Raw genomic sequence first — 14,741 nt, forward strand, 5'->3', positions numbered from 1 at the left:
TTAGATCCCTGGTCGGGGAACTAGATCCCGCATGCATGGTGTAACTAAGAGTCCACATGCCGCAACTAAGAAGTCCACATGCCGCAACGAAGATCCCGCATGCCACAACTAAGACCAGGAGCAGCCAAAATAAATAATTTTTTTAATTTTAAAAAAAGAATGTTCTTCAGTAGATACAAATCTTTGATGCAACAAGATTTTTCCTGTAATTACTGTAGGTTTTAAGACATAGTCATTGCAGACTGAGCCAGAAGGAATTTCAGGTATCCTTTTCTTCAAGCATCCTCATCTTAATATTGAAGGAACTGAGATCAGAAGAGGTAAAGTGACTGCCCAGAACAAAGACGGAGTAATAAATCAGTTAACAAACATTTACCGAGTACCCACTACTTGATAAATATTTGGAACTGTTTCAAGTAATGGGAATACAGCAGAGCATAAGACAGCCCAAGTCTCTACCTTCAAAAGAATTTATATTCCAGTGGAGAATGATGATTAACATGTCAATGAATAAATAAGATTTCAGTTCCTGATAAATGATGCTTTGAAAACACTAAAATAGAATATTGTGGTGGAGAATGACAGAGGGTGGGGAAAGACACAAGTGATTTAGTAGATTACTCAGCACTGGACTAAGAACTCTCATGTGAGCTGAGCCCTGGATGAGGACACACCCACACAAATGTAAGGAGAAAGAATATTCCAAGTGCAAGTGCAAATGTCCTGAAATGGGAACAAGCTTGGTGTGCTTGACGGAAAGAAAAATAGCCATAGTGCTTCAGCTGGAATGAAGAGGGGGTAAAGTGGGCAGAGATGAGGTTAGGTGGGCAAATACCACACACTGTAGAACCCTGAGTGTCAGGAAAAGGAGTTGAGTTTTATCACAGAGGGTGATGAGGCACCATTTAAAAAGTTTTGAGGAGGGAAGTCATATAACTTAATTTTCATTTTAGAAAAATCACTGAGACTGCTGTGTGGAGAATGGACCAAGGTGAAAAAGAGAGGAAGCTGGAGACTGATTAGACTATCCTAGTAATCCAGGCTGGGTGGTGGCCACTTGGACTAGGATGTAGCAGTGGAGAAGGGAGAGCAGTAGCCAGACTAAAGACATATTTTGTAAGTACCTATAGGACTTGCTGATAACTGCACGTGGGCAGTTGGGCAAATGAAGATGCCATTTACTGTGATGGGGAAGACTCTGGGAAGAATAAATTGGGAGGAAGGGAAAAATAATTGGTTCTGCTTTAGACATGTAACGTTTGACATTTTTATTAAACACTTAAGTGGAAATGCCAAAAGGTAATTAGATAAATAAGTCTAGACCTCAGGATAGAGGAGAAGAGGTGTGGATTTGGAAGTCATCCATAAATAGATGATATTTAAAGCGTGGCTGTAGGAGAGAGTGCAGGTAGAGAGCCTGGAGCATTGCAAGAGGTCTGCTGGAGGAAGAGGAGCCAGAAAAGGTGCTGAGAAAGCTACCAGGCCAGTCATAGGAAAATCAGAAGAGTCCGACTGCATGGACATCTACACTGGCAGCCTTAATAGGAACTGTCTCTTATCAATGTGGGCATGGGAGAATGGAGTAATGAAAGCCTGACCGAAGTGTGTTGAGGTGGAATGGGAGGCAAGGACAAAAAGGTAGCAAGTTAAACTTGGCTTTCAGAAATTTTTCTGTGGAGTGGGGAAGAGAAATGGAGTGGTGATTGCAGGAGGCTGGAGGACCAAGAGACATGTTAGACTGCTAATGGAAACAGTGCAGTAGAGAGAAAGAATCTGATGATAAATGAGAGCAAGGGAAGAACTGAAGATACACAGCCATGTGGGAGGATTGGCCTTTGGCCTTGGCTGGAGCAGGGATGCTTCTTTCACTGTAACGCAAGGGGAAAACAGATGCCTAAGTTCAGAGGCACGTGAGCTGCAGGATTTGGTAAGGAGCTGAGGCAGTTCTCGGCCAATTGCATCAGAGTTGTATCCAATTTTCTCAAATCCCACTCCAGAGGGTAGCCACATACATATAGCTTCCATTAGAATGATAATGTCATATTCCTTGTACTGGACACAATAGCTGAAACTTTTGATAGATGTGATTCCTACTTCAATTAATTTGCAGTGTGAAAAACATTCTGCAAATCCGATAATAATATGTTCACTGGTACAAAAGCGTAATTATCGACATAAATGGAATTCTTATAGCACTAACCTTGTTTTGAAAACAATGTAGAAGAGACAAAGCCCTCAATTTTTAGTTTGAATAAAGGAATGAAGTCAACACACTGAAAATGCGGAAAGAATCTGGGTCCTTGAAATCATTGTTGAACCACTGAATTCACCAACTCTGGAACAACCGTACCCCAGATTTCTTGTTGTGTGACTTGGTAAATGTACCAACTGCTTAAGCTGTTTTTCACTGGTTACAGTCACAGCTGAAAGCATTTTAACTGATATAGTATTTTATTGGGACAACTGGTAGCCATCTGGAAAAAAATAAAATAAAGCTCAAACTTTACACAAAATCCATTCCAGATAAATTAAAATATAATTTTAAAGGTACTGGACAAAACTATGAGGGAATTCTTCTATAATCCTGGATTAGCAAAAGCCTTTCCAAGCATAACACAAAATCCAGAGGCTCCACATGGATGGAATCATGATTGAATAAGCCATGATACTTTAAGATATGTTGCAATGTTTATGTGAACAAAAAAAAGAGTAAACAACATGTACAGAACATGTACACACTATATATACCTTATATAAGAATATGGCTCTATGTTCATTGGGTTCTTTTTTATTTTACTATAAAGTTTCTTAGATTTCTGATTTGTTTTAAAGATGTTGATTTAATTATCAATATAATGCCCCCCCCCCCAAAAATCTAGAGTCCATACAAGGAAAGATTAATGTCCATATAAATATTTTTAATTCTTCATTTAAAAAAATTACAAGTCAAATTTAAAAAAAAAAATTGTTCTAATGAAACTAGGGGCAGGAGAGGAATAAAGATGCAGACGTACAGAATGGACTTGAGGACATGGGGAGAGGGAAGGGTAAGCTGGGACAAAGTGAGAGTGTGGCGTGGATATATATACACTACCAAATGTAAAATAGGTAGCTAGTGGGAAGCAGCTGCATAGCACAGGGAGATCAGTTCGGTGCTTTGTGACCACCTAGAGGGGTGGGATAGGGAGGGTGGGAGGGAGACACAAGAGTGAGGGGATATGGGGATATATGTATACATATAGCTGATTCACTTTGTTATACAGCAGAAACTAACACACCATTGTAAAGCAATTATACTCCAATAAAGATGTTAAAAAAAAATTACAAGTCAAAAGACAAATGAAAAGTTGGAAAAATTTGCAATTTGAACCAGAGATGAAAGGTTAATTTACCTAACATATGAGGAGTTCCTTTAAGTCTATTAGAAAAACACCACCACCAAAATAGAAAATGACAAAGGATATTGATAGAGTGTATGTCAAACAAATGGTTCTTTTCTTTCTTTTTTTAAAAAATTTATTTTATTTATTTATTTTTGGCTGCATTGGGCCTTTGTTGCTGTGCGCGGGCTTTCTCTAGTTGTGGCGAGCAGGGGCTACTCTTCATTGCAGTGTGCGGTGTCTTCTCTTGTTGCAGAGCATGGGCTCTAGGCGTGTGGGCTTCAGTAGTTGTGGCTCGCAGGCTCAGTAGTTGTGGCACGGGCTCTAGAGTGCAGGCTCAGTAGTTGTGGCGCACTTAGTTGCTCCGCAGCATGTGGGATCTTCCCGGACCAGGACTCGAACCCATGTCCCCTGCATCGGCAGGCAGATTCTCAACCACTGCGCCACCAGAGAAGCCCCACACAAATGGTTTTTTTTTTTTTTTTTAAGTTAATTTATTTATTTATTTTTATATTTTTTATTTTTGGCTATGTTGGGTCTTCGTTTCTGTGTGAGGGCTTTCTCTAGTTGCGGCAAGCGGGGGCCACTCTTCATCGCGGTGCGCGGGCCTCTCACTATCGCGGCCTCTCTTGTTGCGGAGCACAGGCTCCAGACGCGCAGGCTCAGTAGTTGTGGCTCACGGGCCTAGTTGCTCCGTGGCATGTGGGATCTTCCCAGACCAGGGCTCGAACCCATGTCCCCTGCATTGGCAGGTGGATTCTCAACCACTGCGCTACCAGGGAAGCCCAAAAATGGTTCTTAAATATAGGAAAAGATGTTCAACTTACTCATAAAAGATAACTTCACATTAAAACTATACTGAAATACTATTTCCCAGGTCATATCTTCTATTCAGGCAAGTATGGGAAACAGGCCCTTTCATAGGTTGCCGGCCAAAGTGTAAACTGATACAGCTGAAGGGTAATTTGGCAATACCCATCAGCATTACAAATGTGCATGCTCCCAGAGGTAGCAATTCCACTCTGGGAATGTGCCCTACGGAGTTATCTGTACACTTGTAAAATTATATATGATAAGGCTATTCTTTGTAGCATTATTTGTAAAAACAAAAGATTTGAAGACCAGGTAAAGGTCCATCAAGGATCCAGTTAAATAAATTTTGGAGCAATTGTAAAATTGAACACTATTGTAGCTGCGAAAAAAAAAAGAATGAAATTTTCCTTTAAATTCTGGTATGGAAAGATCTTCATGATTTAGTGTTAAGTTAAAAAAAAAACAACACAAGATATAGTATGTATAGTATGCTACCATTTGTATAAAAAGAGGGAGAAATACATGTACATACTTGCTTGCATATGCCTATCTGGAAGAATATACAAGAAACTAATAACGTAGACTGCCTATGGCAGAAATGTTGGAGACAGACAGGAAGGGGAAAAAGACCTTGTACAATATTTTTTTACATATTGGATTTTAAAGCATATAAGTGTATTATATATTTTTAAAATAAATTTAAAGACGCTGTGCAGATTAGACAAACTAAATCTCTGTTATTAAATACTCATGATTTGAGAAATACAAAATTATTTTTGTTAAAACAAATGTTTGGAAAAAACTTAAATGTCCATTAATAGCAGACAGATTAAATAAATTATGGGACATTCATTCCATAGAAAACTAGGCAAGCATTAAAAGAGAAAGAGAAAGCACTTTATGTAAAAATATAGAAAGATCTCTAGGATACATTTTTTTAATATAAATTTATTTATTTATTCATTTATTTATTTTTGGCTACACTGGGTCTTCGTTGCTGCGCGCAGGCTTTCTCTAGCTGCAGCGAGGGGGGCTACTCTTTGTCGCGGTGCGTGGGCTTCTCATTGTGGCAGCCTCTACCGTTGCGGAGCACGGGCTCCAGGCGCGCGGGCTTCAGTAGTTGTGGCTCGAAGGCTCTAGAGCGCAGGCTCCAGAACGCAGGCTCAGCAGCCGTGGCGCACAGGCCCAGTTGCTCCGTGGCATGTGGGATCCTCCCGGACCAGGGTTTGAACCTGTGTTTCCTTCATTGGCAGGTGGATTCCCAACCATTGCGCCACCAAGGAAGGGAAGCCCCTCTAGGATACATTTTTAAGGGGGAAAATAAAGACATGAGGTACTTCCCTGGTGGTCCAGTGGCTGAGACTCTGTGCTCCCAATGCAGGGGGCCCAGGTTCGATCCCTGGTCAGGGAACTACAGGGATGCTGTAGAACTCACATGTCACAACTAAGAGTTCGCATGCTGCAACTAAAGATCCCTCATGCCACAAGGAAGATCCTAAGTGCCGCAGCTAAGACCTGGCACAGCCAAATAAATAATAAATAAATATTTTTTAAAAAAGAAAGAAAGATATGAAATGGGTCACATAGTAGCCTACCATTTATGTAAAAAGAGGGAAAAATTAATATATGCATGAAAGCTTATTGGTTGCCTGTGAGAAGCGGGAGTAGGTAGTTGGCAGATGAGGTTTGGAGCGAGCTTTTTTACTGCATATCCTTTTATACCTTTAAAATTTTGAACCACATAAGAGCATTGCCTACTTTTTAAAATAAAATAAAATGTGACTACATGCATGCTCATAGTGATGTCTCAGTATTTTAGGACAGTTAAAAAAAATTCCCTATAAGATGGTAGTTCAAAGGATTCTGGAGTCGGGCTTTTAGGGTTCAAACTCTGAACCTACCAGCGACCTTAAGTAAGCTACTTAAACTCTCTGTGCCTTAGCTTTTCCGTTTCCCAAGATGGGGATCATAAAGTCATTTTGAGGACTGAAGGACAGAATGCTTGCACTGCTTAGCACAATGCTAAACCCATCATAAGACCACACCAAAGGTTAGCTAGCACCATTCCTAATTTGCTGTGATTATCAAAGCAGCAGAAATTTTAAAGCAAAACCTGTTCTCCTAAGTCTTAATTTTGTTATTCTAAGTGATACTTAAGTAATTTAAACCGGTCCATTTAACAAATAGAACATAATGGATAATATAAATGCCAACACTAATAACTGACAAATATTTTGTCATTAAGATATTTTTTCATCATCTATTGTTTTCTTTTTCTCTCTTTTAGCATGTGGTATTTTTCTTAAGCTATAAAATATTATTTACTGGATGCTTACAGAAGACATCATTATCCTTTCCACAATTAAATATGAAACTATCAGTAGACCCTAAACCTACCTCTTTCTGTCCTCTCTGGTTTTTTGTGTCAGCAATCCTGGTCACCCTATCATCTTCTGTGAGCCCCTGAAGAACAAAGACCACAGTAAGTGATCAGTGTTGTATCCCCAGTACCTGTCATGATGCCTGGAGCATGAAGGCATTCAGTAGAGGTTTGTTGAGTGAATGGACAAATGAATGAATGCATACATGCATGCATGAGAGAAAATGGAGGGAAAGTAATCTTCTTTCTACTTCTGCAGCCTTGCAGAGTCAAAAGAAAGAGAATGAGATGCTGAGGGTTCATGGAAAGTTCAGCAACAAAGAAAGAGGTTTCATCTTCTTAGCTAGTGCATGAGCTCAAGGAGCTGTTGCTCAGAGGTTCTCCCTGGTGGCAATTATGAGAACTATTGTAGGACGAGTGAAGAAAACAATTATGGAGCACCGACTGTGTATGAGGCACTGTACTAGACACTTCAGTACATTGTTTAAACTTCTCAACAATAATACGAGGTAAATGTTATTCCTATTTTGTAGATAAGGAAGGGGTTATCTAAAGGAAGTACACAAACTATTCAACCATGGAAATTAGCAAATCCTAAAACATTCCATCTATAGCTCAATAGCCTGAACTCTGCCTATCTAAGTTCAAAATTAACTATCTTTCTCAAGCATATGTTCTAACTTGGAAGCCAAATTGTAGGGTAAGATAAAAATAATACAGCAATACCTTTTTAAATAAAAACATTATACAGCTCCAAGGTAGCTGCTCAAAGGGTACTTGTAACAAAGTAGTCCAGAATTCCACTAGGACTACCTTGGTAGACTTCTCTTTGACTTTCTATCCAGCTGTTTTGTGGGAGAAATTAGAGACACAATGAATGATTATACTATGGCTTTTTGTCATCCTATGCTAACGAATATAACTACTAGGGTAGCTGTGATGGTTAAATTTTATGGATCAATTTGGCTAGGCTATGGTATCCAGCTGTTTGGTCAGACAGTCTAATTATTGCTGTGAAGTTATTCTGCAAATGTGATTAACATCAGTAGACTTAAGTAAAGGAGATTACGCTCAATGATGTGAGTGGGCCTCATTCAATTGAAAGCCTTAACAGCAAAAATTGAGGATTTCTGGAAAGGAAGGAATTCTGCCTCAAGACTGTAACATAGAAGTCTTTTTGGTGTTACCAGCCTGCTGGCCTGCCCTGTGAATTTTTTTTTTTTTAATAAATTTATTTATTTATTTTTGGCTGCGTTGGGTCTCCGTTGCTGCACATGGGCTTTCTCTAGCTGCGGCGAGCAGGGGCTACTTTTCGTCGCAGTGTGCAGACTTCTCATTGCGGTGGCTTCTCTTGTTGCAGAGCATGGGCTCTAGGCGCCCGGGCTTCAGTAGTTGTGGCTCATGGGCTCAGTAGCTGTAGCTCGCGGGCTCTAGAGCTCAGGCTCAGTAGTTGTGGCGCACGGGCGTAGTTGCGTTGTTGTGAGATCTTCCTGGCACAGGGCTCGAACCCATGTCCCCTGCATTGGCAGGCGGATTCTTAACCACTGCGCCATAAGGGAAGCCCCTGTCCTGTGAATTTTAGACTTACCAGCACCCACAATCAATTCCTTAAAATGAATCTCTTTATATTTATTTACATATTTATGTATATATATATTTATATATAAAATAATTTGGGAGAAGAGCATTCAAAATACTCAGCTGTAAGAATTAAAAGCATTCAAAAATTTTGTTTGTTTGTTTGTTTGTTTTTAGCCACACCTGGAGGCTTGTGGGATCTTAGTTCCCCGACTAGGGATTGAGCCCGGCCCGGCAGTGAAAGCGGGGAGTCCTAACCATTGGACCGCCAGGGAATTCCCTAAATACTTTCTCTTTTGATCAGAAGTTGCACTGATATTTTTTAAGCTTTGGGGTAAAAATATTAATATGGAGGCTGTGACATTGTGATTTATAATAAGAAATATATATTTGGTCTTCATCCCCATTTCTGGCACAGAGCTCCTAAAACCCCTGGAATTTCCTAAGTGTGAGAATGATAAAGGTGTCTTTTTTATGTTAATGAGTGACTTTTGGAAAAGCCCTAGGTAACCAAAGGAGGGGAGGGGGCGGGGGGCGGGGAGCTGGTTGCCAGGGAAGCCAGCTCTGTGATTAGAGGGTTGAAACTTTGAATCCCACCCCTCTGACCTCTGGGAGGGGAGAGGGGCTGGAGGTTGAATCAATTGCCAATGGCCAACGATTTAATCAGTCATGCCTAGGTAATGAAGCCTCCATAAAAAACCAAACAGACAGTGTTCAGAGAGCTTGGAGGTGCTGGGAGAATGGTGCTCAGAGGACATGGAAGCTTTGTGCCCTTACCACATGCCTTCCACCTGGCTGTTCCTGATTTGCATCCTTTTATAATACACCAATGATCTAGTAAGTAAAATGTTTCTGTGAGACACTCTGGCAAACTAATTGAATCCAAAGAGGGAATAGAGGGAGCCTATAATTTTTAGCGAGTTATTCAGAAGTACAGGTAACAACCTGGGCTTGACATCTGCATCTGAAGTGGCGGATGGGGACAGTCTTGTCAGACTGAGCCCTTAACCTGTGGAATCTGATTCTATCTCCAGGTAGATAGTGTCAGAATTAAGTTGAATTGTAGGACACCCTGCTGGTGTCCAAGATGTGTGGGGGACCCCCTGCCCACATTGAAACTGGGTCCCAGAGCACTCTTTAGGGGCAATCAGAAATAACAGTCAGGTGCCCCAACTATCTGGCACAAATATTGGGGGACCTTGGTCCTGTACATCCTGACTCCCTTTGCTCCAATTACTTATTTCTCTTGGAGTCACTCCTGTTGTCTCTCCAGTCTCAGCAACTCTAAATGAAGCTGCCCTGCTCACACAAACATTATATAAATATACATATGTATTAGTTCTGAAATATATATTAGTCGTGTTTCTCTGGAGAACCGCGACTGATATAGAAGCTATGCTATTCGCAACAGATCAAAAATAAACTAGTATTAAGAAGACTGAAGTAATTAGGAGTCTGTGTCTCTCTTTTGGTAGCATTTATTCAGAAACATTAACTCCAAATCTGCTTTGGAATCCCACAGTCTCTAATTATAGTACAAAAAGACCCAAGATTTAAAAAAATAAAATTAATTGCAGGTCATTTTAATTTTTAAAACGTGATTTATTGCTTTGATAAAGTGCTACGGTCATCATTAAATCAGACAATGAAAAAGTGATGCAACTTTAAACACCCTGAAGCACTAATTTTAGGGATCCCATAGGATTTTTTTTCAATCCTTAGGTTGTATCCAGGTTGTGTTGGAATATCCATATTTAGATGTGCCCCTAAACTTTTAAACTTTCCTAAGTTTCAAACCACTAAAATATGAAATAAGAACTATCAGGAAAGCATCTGGAGCAGCCACAAAAAAACTGGAGGGAAGTACAATTACAACAAGGCTCTGAGCGGTTAGGTGATAGTCACTTAGCAATATCTAACAGCAAAGAGAGAATAAAACATAAAATGGATTGACTTTTCTGAAAAGTGTTTGAATCTCAAGTGTTGAAAAAATGTCTAGTTCTCTCAAGTTTATAAAGGCAGACACTGTAGCTCTTTAAGGAGCACCTACCATGGACCAGGGTGCTGGCTGGGAGCTGGACACAATCCCCACCTCTAAAAAGATTAGAGTCTAGTGGAGGAGACTGTCAGACAAGTAAACAAGCAATTGCGATGAATTGCAACATGCTTTATAAAATTATTTCATTTACACTGATTTGAGAGAACACTTTTCCCAGGCAAGAACAGAAAGATGATTGTGCTAGAGAGAAGGGGATTGCAAAGAGAAGATAACAGCCTTCGAGAGGAGAACTTTCACCCAGGTCTTGAAGTAGAAGGGGCAGAGAATTTGAGGGTGAAGAGAAAAGAGATCAAAGCAAGGAAAGTCATTCTAAAATAGTCCAGGCAGGAGATTTCCAAAGCACAGAATTCAGTTTGGGGCCAGGCTAGCAGCCTAGCCTTGCTGTAGGGTACGTGGTGGGACATTGCACAAGGTAGAATGAGAAAAATAGGGCTTAGTGAGAGACTGGAGGTGGGAAAAGGGGAGAAACGCCTGAATGTCTGGTTTGGGAAACCGTGGCTGTAGAAAACAGAAGGCTAAAAACAGACAGAAGGATAAACTGCTCCGGGAGGAAGAGGATGAGTTGAGTGGGGGAATGATGAGATTGCAGAGCTAGTGGAATATCCAAGTGGAGATTTCAAGTAATCGCAGTAACCTGGGTCTGCCACTTGGGAGAGAGTTTAGGCTAAAAATTTAAGTTCAGTCCTCATTAGCAAACTGAATGAGATTCCCCAGAGGAAGAGGGCAGGACAATAAAAGGACAGAACCAAGGAACAAAACTGCTGAATCCTAATATTTAAGAGGCAGACCAAAAGGGAGCAGCCCTGGAGAACGCTGAAGAAGGTCAAGGAGATATTATTGTGCCTTTTTGTTTTATTGTGGCAAATTATACATGACATGAAACATATCGTTTTAACCAATGATAAGTGCACAATTCAGTGGCATTAATTACATCCACCATGTTGTACAACCATTAGCACTATTTATTTCTGAAACTTTTTCATTACTCCAAACAGAAACCCGGTAACCATGAAGCAATAATTCTCCATTGCCCCTAACCCAAGCCCTGGTAACTTCTAATCTACTTTCTGTCTCTATAAATTGGACTACTCTAGGTACCACATATAAGTGGAATCATTCTTTTGTGTCTGGCTTATTTCACTTAGTTTAGTGTCTTCAAGTTTCATCCATGTTTTATCGTTCCTTTTTATATATTGTGCCTTTCTAAAATCAGGAAATAGAAACAGGGAGAATAGTCATTATGGGTGTACTAGGACTGTTATTAAGGCTCACATGCTGGGGCTTGCCAGAGGGAGAAAGGAAGGAGATAAATCAACTGGGAGGCCAGAACTGAAAGTTGAGCGCAGAAACCATGATCCGTTAGCTAAGAACTCTGTGGTAGAGCAGACAGGCATCTGGGAGTCAGAGGTTGCTGGGCAAATCTTCATCTGAGAACCAGATAGCAGAGTGTATTTGGACGGATGACTGAACCCAACACAATATTTCCCTCTTCTGATGGGAAGCCCTGGTGGAAATACTTTTGCCTGAACAGTCCCACAGGCCCTGGGTGGAGGGGGTAAGGGGTGGGGAGGGGACTGTGACCTACAGTTACTGTCTGAAGGATGGTAAAGCGCATGAGCCAGAGAAGCACATCAAAAAACAGGTCACTGAGCAAAGTTAGACAGAGGAGCTGAAGGGCAGGCTCAACCCAGGTGAAAGAGGATGAGGGATATGCAGATGCAATGAGTGAAATACTCAGAAGCTAACATCAGAGGCTAAATTCTATTAACATAAACTTTGTGTGACCAGGGCAGCTTCATTTAGAAGTGCTAAGACTGGAGAGACACAGTGAATTCAAAAGAAATAAGTAACTGGATCAAAAGGAATCAAAATGTACAGGACCATGTTCTCCAAATATTTATGCCAGATAGTTGGGGCACCTATGTATCATTCCTGATTGCCCCCGTGTTAATATTTTTGCCCCCAAGGCTTAAAAGATAACAGTACAACTTCTGACCCCCCGGAAAAGGGTATTCTGAATGCTTTTAATTCTTACAGATGAACATTATAAATATTCCCTCACTCAAATTATTAAATTATTGGTTGAGAAATTAAGTTTCTCATTATATAGCATCTATCTCAAATAATGTAATTTTGTCATATAGTGAATGTGCTCACTGGGCTTCTGAATCCATAAATCTATCAATTTTGCTGAATAACGAAGCCAAAGATTATAGAAGACTATAGAAGAGCTAAATAACAGTAACAAACATAACAGACATATACAGAACACTGGATCAAACAACTATAGACAAAAAGTTATTTTCTAGGACACAAGAAACCGTTACAAAAATTCTCCATATACTGAGCCATAAAGCAAGTCATGACAAATTTCAAAGGACTGAAATCATATATGGCTGTGCTAGAAATCAATAATTTAAGAATGATAACTAGAAATTAAGAAATATACTTCTGAATAACCCATGGATCAAAAAAGAAATAAATATGGAATTTTTAAAATGCCATGAATCAAAACTTAGAGGATGCTTCTAAGTATCCAAAAGAAAATTTACAGATTTAACTGCAAAAATTATAAAATTTAAATTGCTGAAAATGTATGAGCTAAGCAGACTTCTCAAGATGTTGGAAAAAATTACAGCAAAATAAACCCAAAGAAGGAGAAGGAAGAAAATAATAAAGTAACAAAAAAAAAGGAACTCCAAAATAAAAATATAGTAGAGAGTATCAACAAAGCCAGATGTTTCCTTGAAAAAGTTAATAATTGATAAAATTCTATTGATATGGATTAAGAAAGAACAAATGATCATATCAGGATGAAAAGGGGGACAAAATTATAGTTACTACAGACATTAGAAAGTTAATAAAGATTTGAATAGACATTTCTCAAGAAAAAGTATGCAAATGACTAATGAACATCAAAGGATGCTCAACATCATTAGTCAGTAGGGAAATGGATATCAAAACCACAGTGACATACAATTCACACCCAGTAAGATGGCTATAATCAAAAACGATAGACAATAACAAGTGTTGGTGAGGATTTGGAGAAATGGGAACCCTTGTTTATTGCTTGTGGGAATGTAAAATGGTACAGTCGCTTTGGAAAACACTCTGGCAGTTCCTCAATATGTTAGACAGAGTTACCATATGGTCCAGCAATTCTTCTCATAGGTATCCAAGATAAATGAAACCATATGTCTACATGTGGTAAATCCATACAATGGAATATTATTTTTCAATAAAAAGGAATGAAGTGTTGATTGTTTCTAAACCTGGATGAACCACTAAAATGTTATACTGGGTGACAGAAGCCAATCACAAAAGACAACACATTATATGATTCCATTTACATGAAAAATCCAGAATAGACAAATCTATAAGAAGGAAGTAGATTTGTAGTTGCCTAGAAGTGGGGTAGAGGGGTGGTGGTAGTCAATGAGGAGTGACTGCTAATGTTACAGAGAATCTTTGGGGTGTGATGAAAATGTTCTAAACTTAAGATTGTGGTATGATTGCACAATTCTGTGAGTATACTAAAAATATTGAATTACATGCTTTAAATGGATAAATTTTATGGTATGGAAATTACATATGAGCTGCATTATGTCTCTCCAAAATTCATATATTGAAGCCCTAGCCCCCAGCACCTCAGAATGTGACTAGATATAAAGACAGGGCCTTTAAATAAGTGATTAAGTTAAGTGAGGTCATTAGGATGGGCCCTAATACAATCTGACTGCTGTTCTTATAAGAAGAGGAAATTTGGATGCACCAGGGATGCATGTGCACAGAAAAAGACCATGTGAGAAAACAATGAGAAGCTAGCCATCTGCAAAATAAGAAGAAAGGCCTCAGGAAAAAAAAAACCAAAAAACACCAAACCTGCTGACACCTTGGTCTTGGACTTCTAGCCTCCAGAACTGTGAGAAAATAAATTTCTGTTGTTTAAGCCACTCAGTCAGTGGTATTTTGTTATGGTATCCCTAGCAAACTGTACATATCTCAATCAAGATTTTTTTTTAAGTATTTTGCCAAACATACTTGGTTCTCCCCTAAAAGAAATTGTGTATTCAGCTCTCCAAACTATTAGAACTATTTAGGTCTCATGTAGAAATTTCCCTCTTTTTTACCTTATTTCCTAAAATTCTTGCTTGGATTCTTTATTTTTCCATCCTTCCTCATGATAATAGACCTCATTAATATCGGCTCTGGTTTTCAGGGAATGGCTTATTGATTTGGTAAGGGGCTGGGGAAAAGGTACACACAAAGACATGCAAAATCACTCTACCAGAGCAAGGCAACAGATAATTCAGAAGCTCCCCTTGGTGTAATATATACCCAATCTAACGTGAAAATCCAAGTTCAGGCAATATAAACTTACTGACCCAGGCTTGGGAACTAATACTTTCTTACGTTTACATTTCCTCAAAGTAGAAGAAATAGTTTAAAGAACATAATTTGTGCATTTGTCTATTTTCCATTAAAATAGCATCATACAGTAAAAGTTGTATAAAAAGCTATTTTAGAGGAT

This window comes from Balaenoptera musculus, chromosome 1 (assembly GCF_009873245.2).
Source record: "Balaenoptera musculus isolate JJ_BM4_2016_0621 chromosome 1, mBalMus1.pri.v3, whole genome shotgun sequence".
NCBI classification, from domain to species: domain Eukaryota; kingdom Metazoa; phylum Chordata; class Mammalia; order Artiodactyla; family Balaenopteridae; genus Balaenoptera; species Balaenoptera musculus.